The sequence below is a fragment of the Tursiops truncatus genome, chromosome 20, assembly GCF_011762595.2.
Source record: "Tursiops truncatus isolate mTurTru1 chromosome 20, mTurTru1.mat.Y, whole genome shotgun sequence".
Lineage (NCBI taxonomy): Eukaryota > Metazoa > Chordata > Mammalia > Artiodactyla > Delphinidae > Tursiops > Tursiops truncatus.
Window position 1 is genome coordinate 48,898,936 of NC_047053.1, and position 18,442 is coordinate 48,917,377.

Below are 18,442 nucleotides of genomic sequence, written 5' to 3' on the forward strand. Positions count from 1 at the left end.
GGTCGCCCCACAGCCCCGCCGCGGGCCCCCGCGAACGCTTAAGTTCCCCCCGGGCATTCTCCGTAGTTTCCGGCCCCTTAGGTGTTGGCAAGTTGTGTGCCCGGGTCCATGTCTTTGTTCAGAAACGAAAATGAGAAAACACAGGCAGCGAACCCGAAGTGGACAGGCTGCGACCAGGGGGTGCCATCGGGACCAGGACCTCGGCCAACGTCCACTCCAAGGCCCGGGTTGACGATCGCTGCCCGCCGTTCCGTGTGAACGGGCTGCTGGTCCAAAACGCCTGCGGGTGAAGCCCGAGGGGCGCGGAGAAACGCAAGTTTGCTTTCTCATCTGTGCACAGAGACGCGGCATAGTCATCACATCACACAGACAGGGAAAACTTGACAAAACTACCAGTTCCCAAATCCTCCACCAGCTAACCTTATCCTGGGAACTGTTGGCCATCGGCAGGGCATTCCTCCCTCAAATGGCTTCAGATCGCCGGGGTTTTAGAAGGTTCTGTGAAATGCTTTAGTTAATTTAACGTTTTATTCCTGAGAGATGAAAGAATGGCAGATAGAACAAGTGGTGAACTTTTGTGGTTTGGTAGCAGAGTACAGAGAGCACAGTTAAAAATGCTTGTGTGGCTAAAGGGAACCGAATCCTGCTTTATTGACTAATTGACATAGGTGGTGTTTGTTTCTTAAGTTCTGAGCGAGCAAGCTTTGTCATAGAGTATGTTAAAAGGAGACGGGTGAAGCATGTTGTTATGGTTTTCTGTTATTTATGAGTAAGTCATTGAGGAACCACTGACCGCAGAAAAGGTGGGTTAATGACCCACAACCCTGAGTGGCAGACAGGGGAAGGGCCACCACTTGTGGCCTGAAGTCCAGAGCATGTGAGGGATGGGTACCCATCAGATGTCCCCTTGTTACCTTCCAAGTAAAAGTAGTGTGTGCTTTTCTTCTGTGATTGAAAACAAATCACCTCCTGGCTGGTCCCGAAGGATTTTCTGGCTCCTCCAGGCTTCTGTCTTTCTGCCCACCCGGGAGAAGTCTTCTCCAGCTTTGCCTGCCGCTGTGCCTTCTCTTGCTGTTTAATTTCTTGCAGATCCCAGTGTTCTGCCAGGCTTTCTTCGTGCCCTCTTCTGGTGTTCTTACCCACCGGGCGAGGCAGGAAGCTGTTGGTCTGGTTGCTTTTAACACAGTGACTGCTTTGCCACCAGTGGCATGAATTTGTGCTTGGACGGGGTGAATGGAAGCAGGGGATATTTGTTTCCTGTGGTTGCTGTGACAGGTTAGCGCAAGCTTGGTGGCTCAAAAGAACATACATTTATTATCTTATAGCTCTGGATGTCAGAAGTCCAGATTTGCTCTCACTGAGCTAAAATCAAGGTGTTTACTGGTCAGTGTTCCTTTCTGGAGGTCCTAAGGGAACGTCCGTTTCCTTACCTTTTCCAGCTTCTGAAGGCTGCCCACATTCCTTGGCTGGTGGCCACCTTCCATCTTCAGAGCCAGCAGGTAGCATCTTCTCATTTCTCTGACCTCTGCCTCTTCTAATTAGGACCCTGTGGTTCCATCGGACCCACCTGGATATGGATGAGGATGAGCAACCTTGATTCTGCAGTGGTAATCCCCCTTTTGCCATATGTAGGGGTAACATGTTCGCAGGTTCTGGGATTGGGACAGGGACATCTCTGGGCTCCGTTATTCTGCTGACCACACATAAAGATGAGGAAGAAGTTCTTCCTTTCTTTCTCTTTATGCAATTAAAAAAAATCATGTTCTTTGTATTTTGGAGGAGCCAGAAATGTTGACTTAAAGAAGATTCCCCACCCATAGGGTTTACCACACAAAAAGTACCTAATAGCTCAAGATGATCATTTGAAGAATAAGGCTCCCAGTTCTTTAAGGGTTTGCCTTAGTCTCCAGAACTGTCCATTTCTCTCCTAGGTTTTACAGAGAATTCACCTCAGAAGATAAGACAACTATTCAGATTCCACATTTCAAAAGGAAGTGCGTGCTATGGACTCATAAAGCACATAGAATGCCAGGTCCAGGGGTTCCCTCAGAACCGCCACTGGTGGTTCATGAGTCAGCCTGGGACACTAGTACTGTTTTTAACATTGTATCTTTGGGGAAATGGGTTATGATTTCCAAGCTACCACCTTGGTATAAAAAACCTTTGAAACATAGCTCATTTATAATAAGCTAAAGAAAGAGAATTAGTCTTAGAGTTTCTCTGTTCAGTGAAAGAGAATTTCGAAAACTCACCAGAAGGCCTTTCTTTTTTTTTTTTTTGCGGTACGCGGGCCTCTCACTGTTGTGGCCTCTCCCGTTTGCGGAGCACAGGCTCCGGACGCGCAGGCTCAACGGCCATGGCCCATGGGCCCAGCCGCTCTGCGACATGTGGGATCCTCCCAGACCGGGGCACGAACCTGCGTCCCCTGCATCAGAAGCCCCAGAAGGCCTTTCTTGACTGCATACTCTTTGGTGTCCTTTACGGACCCAGAGACCACACCACTGAGTTTGTCAGCCCTCTCTGCTGTATACTCCCCGGAGGGTCTTAACTCCCTAGACCAGTGCAACGTGGTTCAGACTACACATGTGGTATGATAAACTGTCCTCTGAAGACCTATGTGGGGTGGGGGGGTGGGAAGGATAAACAAAAGTCATTTCAAAGCTTATTTTTTTTTTGGAAAAATGTGGAATTAGGGATTTTCTGAATGCTTGACACTTTAAGAAAGATGTTCATAATGCTTGTGGCTGGCTGGTCTTTATCCCCCGGCAGCTTCTTTCTAAACACTGTGAAATGATTGGGAGGTGTTTTTTTCCGGTCATTTTACCTTCTTATTAGATGACTGTACTTCCTGGATGTCACAATTCTCATTTGCAAAAGGAAGAGGTATTTTTGCCTTCGTAGGGTTCCCTGCCCAAGAAAAAACTCAGTGACTCTGTTCCTCTTTGTGACCTCTGAACTTGAGCAGACATTTTTAACCTGCAACCTGCCCCTTAATGGGCTTTCAGGCCCCTCTGAGATTGTATGTGAGAGTTTCTGTGAATGTGCATTTTTGGAGAGTCTTTAGCTTTAATCCGGTTCTCAGACGGCTCTGACTCTGGGAATTGCTGCTCCAGAGGTTGCCTGTGTGTTTGCCTGCCTCTCTCTTAGGACAAGTCGCGAGGTAGAGATGGGCGGGGTCCATCTAGTAGTAACATCGGAAATGTTAGTGGTGATGACTCTGACAAAATAATCAAATTTCTGAGCATGGGTTCTTAAGATCGTTAAACTCAGCGTGCCGTTCAAGGCTTTTACTTCTCAAACACAGATCTTAACTCCTCTCGCTTTTATTAGCTTCAGGCTGATCCCTATCCTGCAGCACGAGGGAGAAGAGGTCTTTAAGAAATAAGCCTCTTGAGAGAGTGGAGATGTTGATCTTAACCAGGCACACCTGCCGTCCTCAGAAGATTAAAGTGAGGTGTGGGCAGTGACACGCATGGGCGCTGCCGCAGGATGGTGCGTGGGAGCCCGTGGCGTCTAGAGAGGTTTGCTGTTTCGTCTTTGTGCCTCCAGAACAAGCCTGGGGCCCGGTTCCCAATAGAAGCAGCTCAGCAACTGTTGAGGGAATAACAGATTGAACCAGGTTCCATGTGGCAAAAGTTAACATTCATTGAGCTTGAATTTTTGTCTTCAACCCTCCGTCCCAAACAGAAACTAGAACACTTTGCTGATTGACCCTGTGCCAAACCAGTTTTCTTCATTTTTCTATGATATTGATGACTTTCATTGTTTCCAGGGTAGTTCCACTCTTAGTGATTTGCGTTAATTGAAAAGAATACAATTACATGAAGTCAGGGCTTTCTTAGAAAATCTGGAACATAAGGTTACCATAATTATACATTTTGTGGTCTTTAGGGTAGATTTCCAGGGGTGACGTTAATATGTCAGAGGATATAAACATTTTGAGAATTCTTTTTTTTTTTTTTTGCGGTACGCGGGCCTCTCACCGCTGTGGCCTCTCCCGTTGCGGAGCACAGGCTCCGGACGCGCAGGCTCAACGGCCGTGGCTCACGGGCCCAGCCGCTCCGCGGCATGTGGGGTCTTCCCGGGCCGGGGCACGAACCCGCGTCCCCTGCATCGGCAGGCAGACTCTCAACCACTGCACCACCAGGGAAGCCTGATTTTGAGAATTCTTGATGCGTGGTGCCAATTTGCTTTCCAAAAGGGCTGTATCAGTCTACCCTGTTCTTAGCCACGTATGGGGGTATGTGTTCCAGTATCACTGCAAATGTGCCACCGGTGAGGATTAGCATATGAAAGCTTTTTTTTAAAACTAATTTAATGGTTACAAATAGCACCTCATTATATCTGTTGATTACTAGCTAGGTTAAAAAAAATTTCTTTTGCATATTTGTGTATTATGACCTGGCTGTTCACATGAGATGATGGTTTCTTTATTTATGTACCTGAGATTAACTCCTTCTTTAAGGCCTCTGTTAAATCAGCTGATTTACATTTTTCTCACTCTGATATTTTAAGCGTGGGGAAAATATATATTTGTTCTGATTGGGATTTGGGTCAGATTTTGACGATTTGTAGAGTCACATACTTACCTTTCCTTAGTTTTTGTCTTAAAGATTGAAGATCTCTCAACCCATATATTGTCTTCTGGCCAGATACAAAATGTTTCCTTTAGGGGAGAAATTGCGAGTTAAGTGGCTTTTATTGGTTTGGGTTCAGTCTGTGGAATCTTAGGGTTCATACCAGCCTGCCCCTTTCTGAATGTCCTGGGTGTTAGTCAAAAACCATCTTGCCAAATAGAGTTTTTTCTTATGTATTTCATGCCTTTAAGATTAGGTAGTTCTCCAGTAAGAACTAGAAGGAGAGCGCCTTCTTATTACAATGTGAGAGCAAACATAGAGGTTACTTGGCGGTGGAGGAGGGTGGGGACGTGTGTGTGTGTGTGTGTGTGTGTGTGTGTGTGTGTGTGTGTGTGTGTGTGTGTGTGTGTGTGTGTGTGTGTGTGTGTGTGTGTGTGTGTGTGTGTGTGTGTGTGTGTGTGTGTGTGTGTGTGTGTGTGTGTGTGTGAGAGAATGGGAGAGACATGAGGCAGAGGACGGAAAGCTTGAGCCTGAGAGCCGTGTGGCTGGTGGAGTCTCCACTCCTGTAGCCCTCTTCACCCCTTTCCTGCTCACCCTCCAAGACAAAAGTTGTGGACAGGGGGCTCTGAAAGAAAAGCACTTTGCCCGAACCTGTCCGTCTGCTCCATTGCCACACTGCCTCTTGACTGTCTCTCTAATTATTGTCACTCAGTTTCAGTTGCAATAATAGAGGTCTGGAGGAGGTGGAAAATTATTTAAAAATTTTCAAGAAGTGAATCCCACGTGCTTTGAAACTGCTGGTAATGTTGTTTTCCTTCTCTCTTCCCATGGACTAAAAAAATGTAATATAGGGTGAAGGCTGTGTAGGGGATTTTTGTTATCCTTCATTATGCAAGATGCTGCGATGCTGCGTCTTTCTGCTTTTGTGGTGGTGAGATGGCTGTGAGCTGCTTCCTGTGAGGCCTGGCTGCTTTAGAGAGGGTCAGGATGTCACCTTCCTTAGCCCGGTGCTTTCTGTGTCTTCCACTTTTTTTTTTTTTTTTTTTTTTGAGTCTTCAAGAAGATTTCTATGGGAATTCCCTGGCAGTCCAGTAGTTAGGACTCTGCACTCTCACTGCTGGGGGCCTGGATTCCATCCCTGGTTGGGAAACTAAGATCCCATAAGCCGTGTGGCATGGCATGGCCCAAAATAAAAAGGACATTTCAATTTCAAAAGCATGCCTTTATCTGGCATTGTTGCAGTCTATATTGTTTTTTTTTTTAAAAAATAATGTATTTATTTATTTTTGTCTGTGTTGGGTCTTTGTTGCTGCACGCAGGCTTTCTCTAGTTGTGGTGTGTGGAGGCTACTTTTTGTTGCAGTGTGCAGGCTTCTCATTGCAGTGGCTTCTCTTGTTGCGGAGCATGGGCTCTAGGTGCGCGGGCTTCAGTAGTTGTGGCACGTGGGCTCAGTAGTTGTGGATCGTGGGCTCTGAGCGCAGGCTCAGTACTTGTGGCACATGGACTTAGTTGCTCTGCAGCATGTGGGATCTTCCCGGACCAGGGCTCGAACCCATGTCTCCTGCATTGGCAGGCAGATTCTTAACCACTGTGCCACCAGGGAAGCCCCTGCAGCCTATATTGTAATTATTAAAGTTGGGTATGAATGGAATTGGTTTAATGCTATTAGAAAACTTTCCCCTTCAGTAGTCCTGAAACAGGCTTGGTTTCTGTGAGCAATTTATAAAGGCTTATTCAGTCAACAAGCACTAGTGACCACACCACGCAGCCCCTACTGTCACAGATGCTTCGAGGCGAGAAGGAGGAGACAGACGTGGAAGAAGGCTGTGAAGGAGAGTATTAGAGTGGATGTGACAGGTGTACAGGAAAACTCAGGCACACAGAGGAGAGCAGTTCTACCTGGGGTCGGGGTGGGACCGGATTGGGCACAGGACAGTTCACGGAAGAGCTGGCACTTGGGCTGGATTTTGAGTTGAGTTGGTGCTAGCTAGGTGGATATGGCAAAGAAATACATTTCAGGCAGAGAGATTGAGCAGAGGCCAGGCGAATGGAGTAACCGGCTCCTGCAGGGAGCTGCAGATGGTTCTGTGTGCCCCGGGGGAGGACGGGGAGGGTCCTGAGGGCTCCTGCATGGGACCCAGGACTTTCTTCTCTGTGCCACGAGGAGCCATGAGGGGTTGGGCTGGCCTGTTTCGAGGTGATTATTTTGCATTTTGGAAAGATTCCCCCGTCTGGTGTGGTGCAGCTGGGCAGCGTGGAGCCCCTTTGGGAGCTGTTGCAGGCATCCGGGCGGGGTAGAGGATGGGGCCTGAGTTAAGGCAGTAGGGGTGGGAGGAAGGGGGGAACAAGCACGAGACTGAGTAAGGACCTGAAATTGATAGGATTTCGTTGCCAGAGTTTGGGAGGGACAGAGCTTCGAAGGACGATAAGGAAACAGGATGAGTCTCGGGGAGACCGACCACTTAGAGAGTGTCTAGACTGAGTGTGCAGAGTTGAACACAGGAGCTCAGGTGAGGACACACTGAGTGGAGTCGTGAGGTTCGTACGGGCTCTCCACGGGGGGAGGTCTATTTGGGCAGCTGGATTAGGAACTGGAACTCAGGGAATTACCAACACGAGTGGGAGTGGAAGCAGGGAAGGGGTGATGTGACATGCTGACTGAGAAGAGGTCCAGGGACGTCACCTTGGGCGTGCCACCGTTGAAGGGCTGGGCAGAGGAAGCAGCCCGAAAAGGAGACTGTGCAGTTCTATATATGTATATATAGAACTCAAAAAGAAACTAGATGAAATGAACAGGGAGGGGGCAGCAGCTAGAAGGCAATGCAGAATGGAGAGGCTTTTGTTTTAAATTTGGGGACACTTAAGCCTGTGTATAGACTCTTTTTTGAAAACTACTCTGAACCAGTCTTGGATTAAGGTTTTCATAGACCATGTGCTGTGAACCCGTGTAGGATGGGGCTCATATTTCATTTTGTCTGTTGAGGCTTTTACACACAGCAGCTGCCGGACTGCATGTGTTTGCAACCTTTTTAGCTTAAGTTACTTTCTCTTATGATCTCTGCTTCCCTGAAATACTTTTTCCAACAGCCCTAATGATTGAAATTAAGAGAGTGTTTTGATTTTTAGCTGTATTCTTGCATTTTCAGCTGCCTGCTTGACATTTCCCCCTGGGTATTCCATCATCTCAAATTCAGCATCGGAAGGTGACCTTCTGCCTCTTTCCCTTCTACTCTCCTCTTCCAGACTCCTCCTCCCCTCCTTTTTTTTTAAACTTTTGTCCCCATTTACTTATCACCTCAGTTACTCAGGCTTGAAAAAATACTCTACTCCTTTGTCTTTCTTGCCTTCTAAATTATTTCCCGGCTGTCCATCATCTATCCATCTATTCATCCCATTTTCATTATCTTCTCTGTGTCGGGGCATTTGCTTGATGCCGAGGCTATGAAGAATTTTAAAATACGGGCCCTGTTTTCAAGAAGCTCACAGTGTAGGGGGGTTGATGAATTGAAAAATTTCAATGAAGAATATATGACAGATGCTCTGATGAAGATATAAACAAATGCTGTGGGAGCCTGGAGGGTTCTAGTTTTCAGTGTGTTTTGGGTGAGATACACTTTTGAGTAAACCACCTAACTTTGGGCTGAAATGAGGTGGGAGCATTGCAGAGCATGTGTTACCACTATAACTATTTTTGCAGCAGCAGTTAACTGCTTGCTGTGCATTAAGTTCACTGCTGAACATCTTTTGTACATTCTTATTTAGTCCTCACAGTAATCCTGGGTGGGAGGAACAGTGGCCGTGCCCTCTTAACAGGTGACAAGATAGAAAGGTTAAGAGATTTATTTATAAAAGGTGACCTGGCTGATGAGTGGCAGAGTTGGCACTGGAACCAGATTTCTCAGACTGCAGAGCCTGTGTGCTCACCACTTCTGCTGCCGGCCTGCTTGTTCTTTTTTTTTTCTTTTGAATTTTAGTATAGTAATTTACAGTGTTGTGTTAGTTTCAGTATACAGCAAAGTGATTCATTTATACAAATATATATATTCTTTTTCAGCTTCTTTTCCATTATAGCTTATTATAAGATATTGAATATAGTTCTCTGTGCTGTACTGTAGGTCCTTGTTGTTTATGTTTTATTTATAGTAGTGTGTATCTGTTAATCAAAAACTCCTCATTTATCCCTGCCCCCACTTTCCCCTTTGGCAACCATACGTTTGTTTTCTGTGAGTCTCTTTCTGTTTTGTAAATAAGCTCATTTGTATTATTTTTTAGGTTCTACATATAAGTGACATCATATGACATTTGTCTTTGTCTGTGACTTCACTTAGTCTGATCATCCCTGGGTCCATCCACGTTGCTGCAAGTAGCCTGCTCATCCCTGTTTCCTATTATTTCACACCCCTCTCTTCACTGTTACATGCTTATACATGTAAAAGGTATACATGCCTTGTATACTTTTTATAAACTTCCTAAACTTTCTGTTTTTCTCCTGGAATTAGGAGTTCCAATTCCATGAGTTCCATGTCTTGATACACTTTGGTTACTTTTTTGGTTAAAACCTATGTTGCAGGTTATTAAACAGATGTATATTGAAAGAGCCCATTGTTAATTTTAGGGTTGAGATTTGAGGGGTTAGGCAGATCATACAGTTAAGCCTGTTTCTTTCTCCTAGTCTGTTGGGTTGTGTTGGCTTCTCCTGGGGCCTCTGGTAAATGGGGGCTGGTGTGGCGACAGGAGTCACGCTCCTGGCCTTTGAGGGTCCCCTGGAGCCATACACGTCCTATGGTTGGGCAGCCAGAGTTTATATGCGAAGCCCAGGTAACCAGGTGAAGGTTAATACAGGAGTCCTGCCTCCTGCAGATCTGTCCCGAAGCTGGCCTCTCAGCCATTTCCAGGCGCCTCCTGGTGTGGCTTCTCGCCTTTCACCCCTTAGGACAAAATAGAAGAGCCTGTTATGTAGAGAACAAATGTATGGACACCAAGGAGGGAAAGTGGCGGGGGTGGGGGTGGGGGGGTGGGGGGTGGGAGCTGGTGGTGGTGGGATGAATTGAGAGATCGGGATTGACATATATACACTAATATGTGTAAAATAGGTAACTAATAAGAACTGCTGTATAAAAAAATAAATAAAATTCAAAAAAATAAAATAAAGAGCCTGTTGAGAGAGGAAACCCAACAGTGAAACAGGAGACTGCTGTGGTGGCACGGTATTTCTTCAGGGGAATGATGGTACCTTCCAGCATCACCCCCCCTCCGCCACTGCTGCTCTAACTCCGTAGTTTGTGCCTCCTGTCAGGGCCTCGTCCGTACGACAGTCGCCTAGAGGGGTCGCCGAGGATTCTGGAGCAGGACTTCAGCTTTGCAGCCTCAAAAAGACTTTTGGGGCCTAGATTCCTAAGTGAGCGTGCTGATTTATGACGGTGTTTGCAGGAGTTTTTGAAACCAGCCTTTGGTCGTTTGACTGCTCTTAGCCCAGCTGCGGGAGCGCCTGCAAGAGGGCTGTAGTTCAGGACACCCAGGCAGCCCAGGACCCCAGCGTCCTCATTCTCACGCCTCTTGCTTTTCGCCTCCTAAGTCTCACCTCCCCTGGACCATCACTCTTGTGTCAGGATGACACCCAACAATAAAGTGGGATTGAAGCAGCTCCTGAGCACCCTGGGCTGTCGTCTCAGAGTCCCAGATCTCGTGGTCACCTTAGTGGCCGCGTCAGGCACGCTTCTTCCCTGGAGTGGCTCTCCTCCTTCATGGTGACTTTTACCAGTGGTGGGCAAGGGTGACTTCTGCAGCTGATTCAGTAACTTTGACAAACACTTCCAGTGATTTCCCCCAGTGTCCAGACAAAGCATGGAGGAAATGAATTTCTGAAAAGATTGCAGGGTTGGAATTGAAAGATTATTTTGTGGGTTTACAATATTCTCAGAGAAACAGGGATTCTGCCCTAGCCTTTGTAGTCTAGCCCTGGAGGCACACCTTCTGGGCCATGGTCTCCAGGGAGGCCCTTGAAGACCTCTACACCTCTGCCCTCTCCACTCGGCCCACTGCCTGCTGGGATGCTTCCCATCCGGACATCCTCGTGATCAGTCCCCTCACTTACCAGCCTTGGTTTAGGTTCCCTTCCTCCCAGGGAGGCTTACCCAGATCTGCCTGCAGTTAATTAAGCAGCCTGCACTGCACACCTCTGCCCCCCAACTCTGCTTGACTCCCACCCCCTTCCCTAGGCACTCATTGCCTGCTACCGATTACGTTTATTACATGTGGCTGGTCTCCTCCAGCTGAAATGGAAGCTCCATGGAGACAGAAATCTTCATCTTCTGTTACCAGACACAACCCAGGTGCCTAAGACTGGGCCTGGTACACTGTAGACTCTGAGTTTGTTGATGGAATTGTTGAGTCCACACTCTCTCTCGCCCATCTGGTTTTGATGTGGAAACTAAGGTCATTGAAATTGCTCCTGTAAACTTGCAAGTTGTTGTTGAAATTAGAATTTACCCCTCTTATCTCACACGTGCTCTGTCCTTTTTCATTCTTCTGTGTTTTGTGGTTTATTTGGGGGCTTGGTTCTTGCTGCAGCTGGTTGTGGTATAACCAGTTAGGAAGTTCCACACTACTGGCTTGCTGCAAGCGTTATGGGGACGCTTTCTATGCGTGCAGAGATTTCAGTACAAATCTTAAAAAAGGGATATTTGGACAAAACATGATTATTCTATTCTTGAAAGATGAGTGAGACGAAGAAATTCTTTAAGAGGGCTGACGTAACCTACAGTAAGGTGATTTCTGGTGTGAGTCCACTTTATTTTAGGAAGTATTAAGGTATTAGACAAACGTATGTATCTTGACAAGGATTAAAAATATTCGGGATTAAAAAAATCAGGAAAGCAACTGGGCATGTTGGTAGGATGCTGCTTTGACCTGGATCTTTTCTGGACATGCCCTCAGCACTGTAGAGAGACAAAAGAAGTGACTTCACTGTATTAGTTTCTTATGGCTGTTGTAACAAATTATCATGAATTTAGTGGCTTAAAACAACGCAAATTTATTTTATTGTTCTGGGGGTGGGTCACAAGTCTGGAATGGGTCTCAGGACTAAAATCAAGGTGTCAGCTCTGTTCCTTCTGGAAGCTCTAGGGGAGCCTCCATGTCCTTGCTTTTTCCACCCTTTAGAAGCCACCTGCATCCCTTGGCTCGTGGCCCTATTGCATCTGTTTTGTTTTGTTTTATTTCTCTCATTACATCCTCAAAACCACCAATGACTGATCAAGTCTTTCTCATATCTCATCACTCTGATGCTGACTTTGCCCCACTTCCACTTTTAAGCCCTCTTGTGATCACGTTGTGCCCACCCAGGTAATCCAGGATAATCTCTCCATCTCTAGGTCAGCTGATTAGCAACCCTAATTCCCCTTTGCCGTGGAATTTACCAGATCCACATGGTCCAGGGACTAGGGTTAGGACATCTCTGGGGGCCGTGTTCTGCAGACCACATCACCCTAGCGCCTTTGTTCCTAGGCTGTTTCTCATGAGGAGGGACCTGTTTCTTCTTGAGGAGATGTTCCACGTGAATAGGAAGGACTACAGTATTGTGTAGGCTTTTTCTAGTTTTGTCAAGCATTTCTTGTCCTAGAAGAGCGTTCCTCATTCAGCACACATGCAGAGCAGCAACAGACTCTGACCTGTATGTCCTGTTCTGCTCCTCAGCAGCCCTGTTTGTCTTCAAATTGCCGGAACAGAGAAGGTCTCCAGCCAGAGGCTGTGTTGTTGCTGCCCGTCCTTAGGAACGTTTTTGTACTTACCTTGGTAGCAAAGAGAATTTTTTTTTTTGGTTTCAGGTAATGGAAACATCCCTGAACAATGGAGCTTGATAGGAAAAAGGAGTTCATTATTCTAGAGGAATACATTGACATGACATTGTTCGGTGATTATTTTCCCAGTCATCTGCCTTTTTTCCTCACATCACTTGATGGGCATCCGTGTAGAGGAAGCAGACTAGGTGTGATTACTCTTTCACAAATTCGTGTTAAAGGCTCATTTGGTTTGATTTCCACCCTGAATGGATTTCGAGGATACAAAACTGAATTTTTGGCTAAATACTACTGTCCTTTCCCTTTTCTGATCTTGCTGTTATCTCTCATTTTCTTAAACATATAAACGTGTACATATAGCGTTTTCATAAGAGGAATTTAAACTTCTACTTTAAAAAAATTATGAAAGTAACATCCTTATGGTAAAAACACAATTGATAGAGACAAGCATGTAGTTAAAAGTCACTTTTGACTTTTAAAGGGGGTTCTAGGCTCTAGGAAGTTTGCACGGTTTTAGTTCTCCGTGTTATCCCCAAGGTCAGTTGATTTCCACACAAAAATAGGTTACACATCCCCTGATTCTTGCCTGGAGCCACAGAACTGAAGAAAACAGTCTCTGTGAGACTGAATTGTGATTGGAGATTTGCCGCTTGGAGAAAATAAGTTTGGGACTGTTTGAACGCAAAAGTCGGGTGATCTCGCACGTAGAGACCGTGTGAGCCAGGATGTGTGCTCCTGCATTGCTGTGGGACTCAGGCTGAAATTACAAAAGTATCAGTAGTCTGTTTAACCTGCCCATCTGAGTTGGTAATCTAGTAAATAGGGGTTAGAATGGTGTGTCCACGCCTGGCTAATCTACAGAATCACCTGTGTCAGTTTAAAAGGCAGTTTACTCTGGGGCCCCACTCTAGCCATAGCTAATGGACCGGGACCCTCCAGGGTAGGATCCAGGAATGAATGAATACATACATACATACATATGTACACACACGTACACACATATTTTCAAAGAGCCTAAATTCGAGGATGTAGAAGACCCGCTCTCAGGAAGCTTGCGCTGCTCTCTTCGGGGTCACGTTGCTTGGCCCTGCGTTAGAGATGGGTCCCTTTATTTCCTGTGTTTGTTTGAAATGATGGTGTGAGGATTTGTGTCAAGGATTGTAGGAAGGGTTGGCTGAGTGTTAAATGCATTTTTCCAAGGTAACCATCTAATTGATGTGGTTTTGCTTTAGGTCATTCAGAATTCCCCTTAGAGGATTTTGAACTTTCAAGCAGAGGTTTGTAAGAAGAGGCTCAGCAGATCAAAGGAGCAAAAAATAACCAAGCTTGGGTTTTTTTTTAAACTCCTTTATTATAGCCACCAAGTTTATATGCCTCCCCAGTTCAGCTTCCCCAAGTGTCTGTGTGGTTTTAGTTTTGCTCCTTTTAGAAGACACTTTCCCTGTGTGTTGCTCAGTTGCTGGGCAGCCCCTGGGCAGGCGCCATCCTGGAGCCCTGATCTGCACAGCAGAGGAAGTGACCTGAAAAGAGCCTTCCCATGTCCCACCTGGGACTTGGATTGCCAGGCACACGAGGCCTGTGGAAGGGCCGAGGCCCGCAGTCACCTGCCAGAGTGTCTTCGGAGGAGCTCTCAGCCTCTCCTCAGGGGTTGTTGGTGGATAGGCTGGCTGTAATTGTATATGCCCTCTTTAGCACTTTGGGCGAGCTTTGAAAAGTTAACATTATGGAAAATTTCAAACACATGCAAAAGTGCAGGGAAGAGTGTAACGAACTCCCATGGACTCATCACCGTGAACGTGTTGGTATAGTTTTCCTTCATGCATATTCCTACATGTCCACCGACCTTAAGTCCTTTTTGGAAAATGTAGGATTTAAAAAATAAGCTTAAACCTCAGCTTCCATCTTAAGAGACTAGCCAAAAGGAGAAAATGAAATCAAAGCAAGCAAAAGGACAGAGAATATAAAAGAGCAGAAATCAATGAAATAGAAAACAGAGCAGCTGCTCAGAAAAGTTCCCACCTTGAAGGGAAGTGGATTATCAGAGAGAAAGGGGAGGACATCCACTCCATTTATCACATTTTAGCAGTCTGGGTATATAGTGCGGAGCAGGCATGAATGGTATGGTAGAAAGAGCACTGCACGTGTAGTCTGGCCTGGCTTCTGGGTCTGGTACTGTCTCTAATGGCCCTGTGATCTTGGGCAAGTCACTTAGCATCCCCGCGTCCCCTGCAAAGTGTAGACAGTGGTATCTTTCCTACCTGCCTTGCAGGGTTGTTGCAAGGGCAAATAAGAGAGTGCATGTGAAAGTAATTTACATAAAACAGCTGCGGAAACGTGGAGTGTAAGATTTGATAAGGAGAAATTTGGAATTACTAGATAAACTGAAGCTTGGGGGTTATATGTCTGGATCTTATTAGCAACAACAACAACAAAAAGCTTAAAAACTAGTTCCAGTCACTCTGTGGAATGTTTCGTAGCTTTTTAAAAAAAAAAATAAGTGTTTTTCTGTGCCATTAAAATTTATATATGGATGATTTTTTGGTGGCATCTGCCAGGGAAGGACCCCATCCTCACAGAGGACAGCGGGAAAAGCAAGAGTCCAAAGGAGGGGCTGGAGGTAGGTGGCAGGCCTCACTGGGTCAGAACCAGACAGTTTATCACGTGGAGCCCAGCAGACACCGGAACCCAGGCTGGGGCTGCTGCTTCCCCTACAGCAAGTCCCACAGGGTGATGGGATGAGCCCAGACGATGGGCACGCTTGAATTGGGTTGGTCTGCAGCCGAGGGACCAGGGCCCCAGGGCTTAGCACCTTCCACAGCAAGCAGCAGACAAGCCAGCCCTCCCCTGGGAGCCAACAGGTCATGCTGCTGTCTCCTTGACCAACCAGATGTGACAAAAGACGTGTGGGGATGCTGGGGCCCTATGGTGGCCTGCCTATGCCGAATGCAGTGTAATGTGGTGGCGCCCCGATTTGATTAATTGTCCTCTCTTGTTGGTCATTTAGAAGTTTCCTCTCTGTTCCTGTAGCAAATAACCCTGTAACATCATTGTTGGTAAAACTTTGCCCACATTTCTGATTCTTTTCTTAGGCTAGATTCCTGTAAGTGGAATCACTGGGTCAGTGACTAAAAACTGTTTTTAGTCTCTTGATATGTACTGTCAAGTGATTTTCCAGAAAGTTCTGTCACATTTACGTTTACATTTCACACTAGTATATGATGATATTTGTTAATTTATCCTTCCAAACACTGAATTGTTTTTTTGTTTTGTTTTGTTTTTGCGGTACGGGGCCTCTCACTGTTGTGGCCTCTCCCGTTGCGGAGCACAGGTTCCGGATGCGCAGGCTCAGCGGCCATGGCTCACGGGCCCAGCTGCTCCGCGGCATGTGGGATCTTCCCGGACTGGGGCACGAACCCGTGTCCCCTGCATCGGCAGGCGGACTCTCAACCACTGCGCCACCAGGGAAGCCCTGAATTGTTTTTTAATCATTCGTTTTTTGATGTAACTTTTAAATATTTTTTTCTCTCTCTTCTCAGTGTTGGTGGGGTAGCTTTATTCTAAGACCTTGCCTAGTGCTCATATAAATCAGAATGGGAATTATAGCGGCTTCTTTCCCAGGTCATTTCTTGTTAATTTAGTCAACAGATATTTATTGAGTACCAATTAGGAGCTGGGCACTCTGTGGGTCTTGGAATTTAGACGTGAACAGAGTTCTCAGGGACCTTGTATTCTAGATGGAAGGAGAACTTTGACCTTTAACCAAGAAAAGGAGCTGTTTTTTCTGGGTATGTTTCATCCAGCTGTATTCTCTGTTGAGCTCAGATGAGGGTTTCTTAAGAGTTAAGTTAGGGTGAGAACTCATCTGCTTCCCACCTTGTGTTTACTGGACACAGGCCAGCTGTTGAGCTTTGTGTTCCTGACTTCTCAGCACTCCTGTGTCCCCTTGTGACTGAAAAGGGCTTTTTATAGACATCTGCATCCACAAATTGTGTTAAAGACTTTTGAAAGTGAGTCTACACAAACCACGATTTAATTCTGAACAGATAGGTTTTAGAATCCTTTTCTGTACAGATAGGGAGGACAGTGCCTGTTTAGGGACTCTCTGGTAGAAAGAAGCTTAAACTTGGCTTGATAACTTTGTCTTTTAATGCTCTTTCCAAAGTGCATTGTTTGGGAGTTCCCTGGCAGTCCAGTGGTTAGGACTCCGTGCTTTCACTGCCAAGGGCCCGGGTTAGATCCCTGGTCAGGGAACTAAGATTCCACAAGTCGCGTGGCGCCGACAAAAAAAAAACAAGAGCAAAGCGCACTGTCATGAATTTTTCATCAGTCAGCCTTAATTTTTACCCTGGCCACCTTGTGCCTTGGGCAGATTATCTGTCTTCTCTAAGGGGCACAGACTTGGGGGTAGCGACACAGTCGCACCTGCCTTGCAGGGCATTGTGAAGGGTCCAGTGAGGTGCTCTGTGTACATCAGTCAAGGGGGTGACATGCAGCAGGAGCCTGGGGAGTGTCTGCTCTGAAGGCCATCGTCAGCGGACATTCTGGAGGACTTGGTAGGGCCTCCACAACAAACTAGGATACCAGCGTTGACGTTGAAACATCTTACTTAGTGATAACAAGTACATTCATTTCCATTTATCTTTTTGCTACAAACTTTTCTGATTCCCCCTTATTGTGTTTAAAAAAATAACTTTATCGAGGTATAATTTACATACAATCAACTGTATCTATGTGAAGTGTACAGTCTGATGAGCTATATTTGACAGATTTGTACACCATTGAAACCACCATCACCGTCAAGATACAGAACATTTCCATTGCCATGAAAAGGTTCTTTACGTCCATCTGCAGCCCATCCCTCCCTCTACCCCAGGCACCCTGGATCTTTTTGTCACTACAGATTGGCTTGTGTTCCCCAGCATTTTATATAAATGGAATCATACAATGTTTTCTCTACTGTGTCTGGCCCTCACTCAGCATGAAGTACTTGAGATCATTTTTGGGATGTCAGTTTTTTCTGTTTATTTCTGAGTGGTGTTCCATTGTCTGGATGGACCACAGTGTATTTATCCAGTCACCTGTCATGAACGTGTGCATTGTTTCTGGTTTGGGGCCATTGTGAATAAAGCTGCTGTGAGCCTTCATGTAAAGTCATCGTGTGGACGTGTTTTCATTTCTCTTGGGTTAATATCCATGGATGGAATGGTTGGCTTGTATCGTGGGGTTTTCCTTTTCTCCTAAAAAACGTTTTATTATATGTAAAATGTAATAAGGAATGGTATGTACAAATGGTATGTAACTAGTTTTAAAATGTCTTAGAGAAGCTTTTATTTAATGTGAGAATAATATGCAGATCAGTGAAAGTATGTTTTAATATGTTATCATTTTGCATCAATCAAAAAAAATACTGGATTTTCCTAGAAAAAAAGTGACGTAAAACTTGAAACAATCACAAAGTAAATGCAAACTTTTTTTTTCTGTTCTTGTACAAAATCACAATTTTGTACTTACTTAAAATTGGAGAGAAAGCTTCACACAAAAATATAGAAGAATAAATTCTTGCAGGTGGGCAAATGCACCCAGGAGCACAGCAGAATCAGGCGTGAGGGCAAGGTAGCCCTCAGGAAGGTTCTCTCAGCATTGTGTGCCTGCGTCTCCTGTGCTTTCCCTTTGCAGAGTTGCTCTGTGTGTCTAGGTAAGCTGCTCCCTGGTAACTCGTGGCTTTTGTCCGTGATGTTTGTGAGACAAACACAACGTAGACAAGCCTTCGATGGTCACTTTATTCCTCTCCCCCAGTGTAGCCAGAGGATAGGCACCCTGTCATGTCATCAGCCAGGCCTTTGCCACCCACTAGATTGCTTGCACCACTGCCACTCAAAGTGTAAATCTTCTTTTAAAAAGGGGGGAGCGAGTGTTAATATTTTTTTAAAAGGGATTATTCTGTAAAATATTTTTAGAACAATTCTGTTGTTTAGGGGGTTCTGGTGTTTGAACTACCAGGCAGAAAGTCTTCTACTTTGGAGTTAAGGTATTAATTAAAGGTTATTCTAAAGATTCAGTGATTTA

General features: G+C 45.7%; 1 protein-coding gene across 1 annotated transcript in view; it reads left to right on the plus strand.

Moving 5' to 3' along the window:
* Nucleotides 1-18,442, plus strand: part of CYTH1 (cytohesin 1) — a 92,726-nt gene that overhangs the window by 600 nt on the left and 73,684 nt on the right. The gene's annotated exons all lie outside the window — the stretch shown is intronic.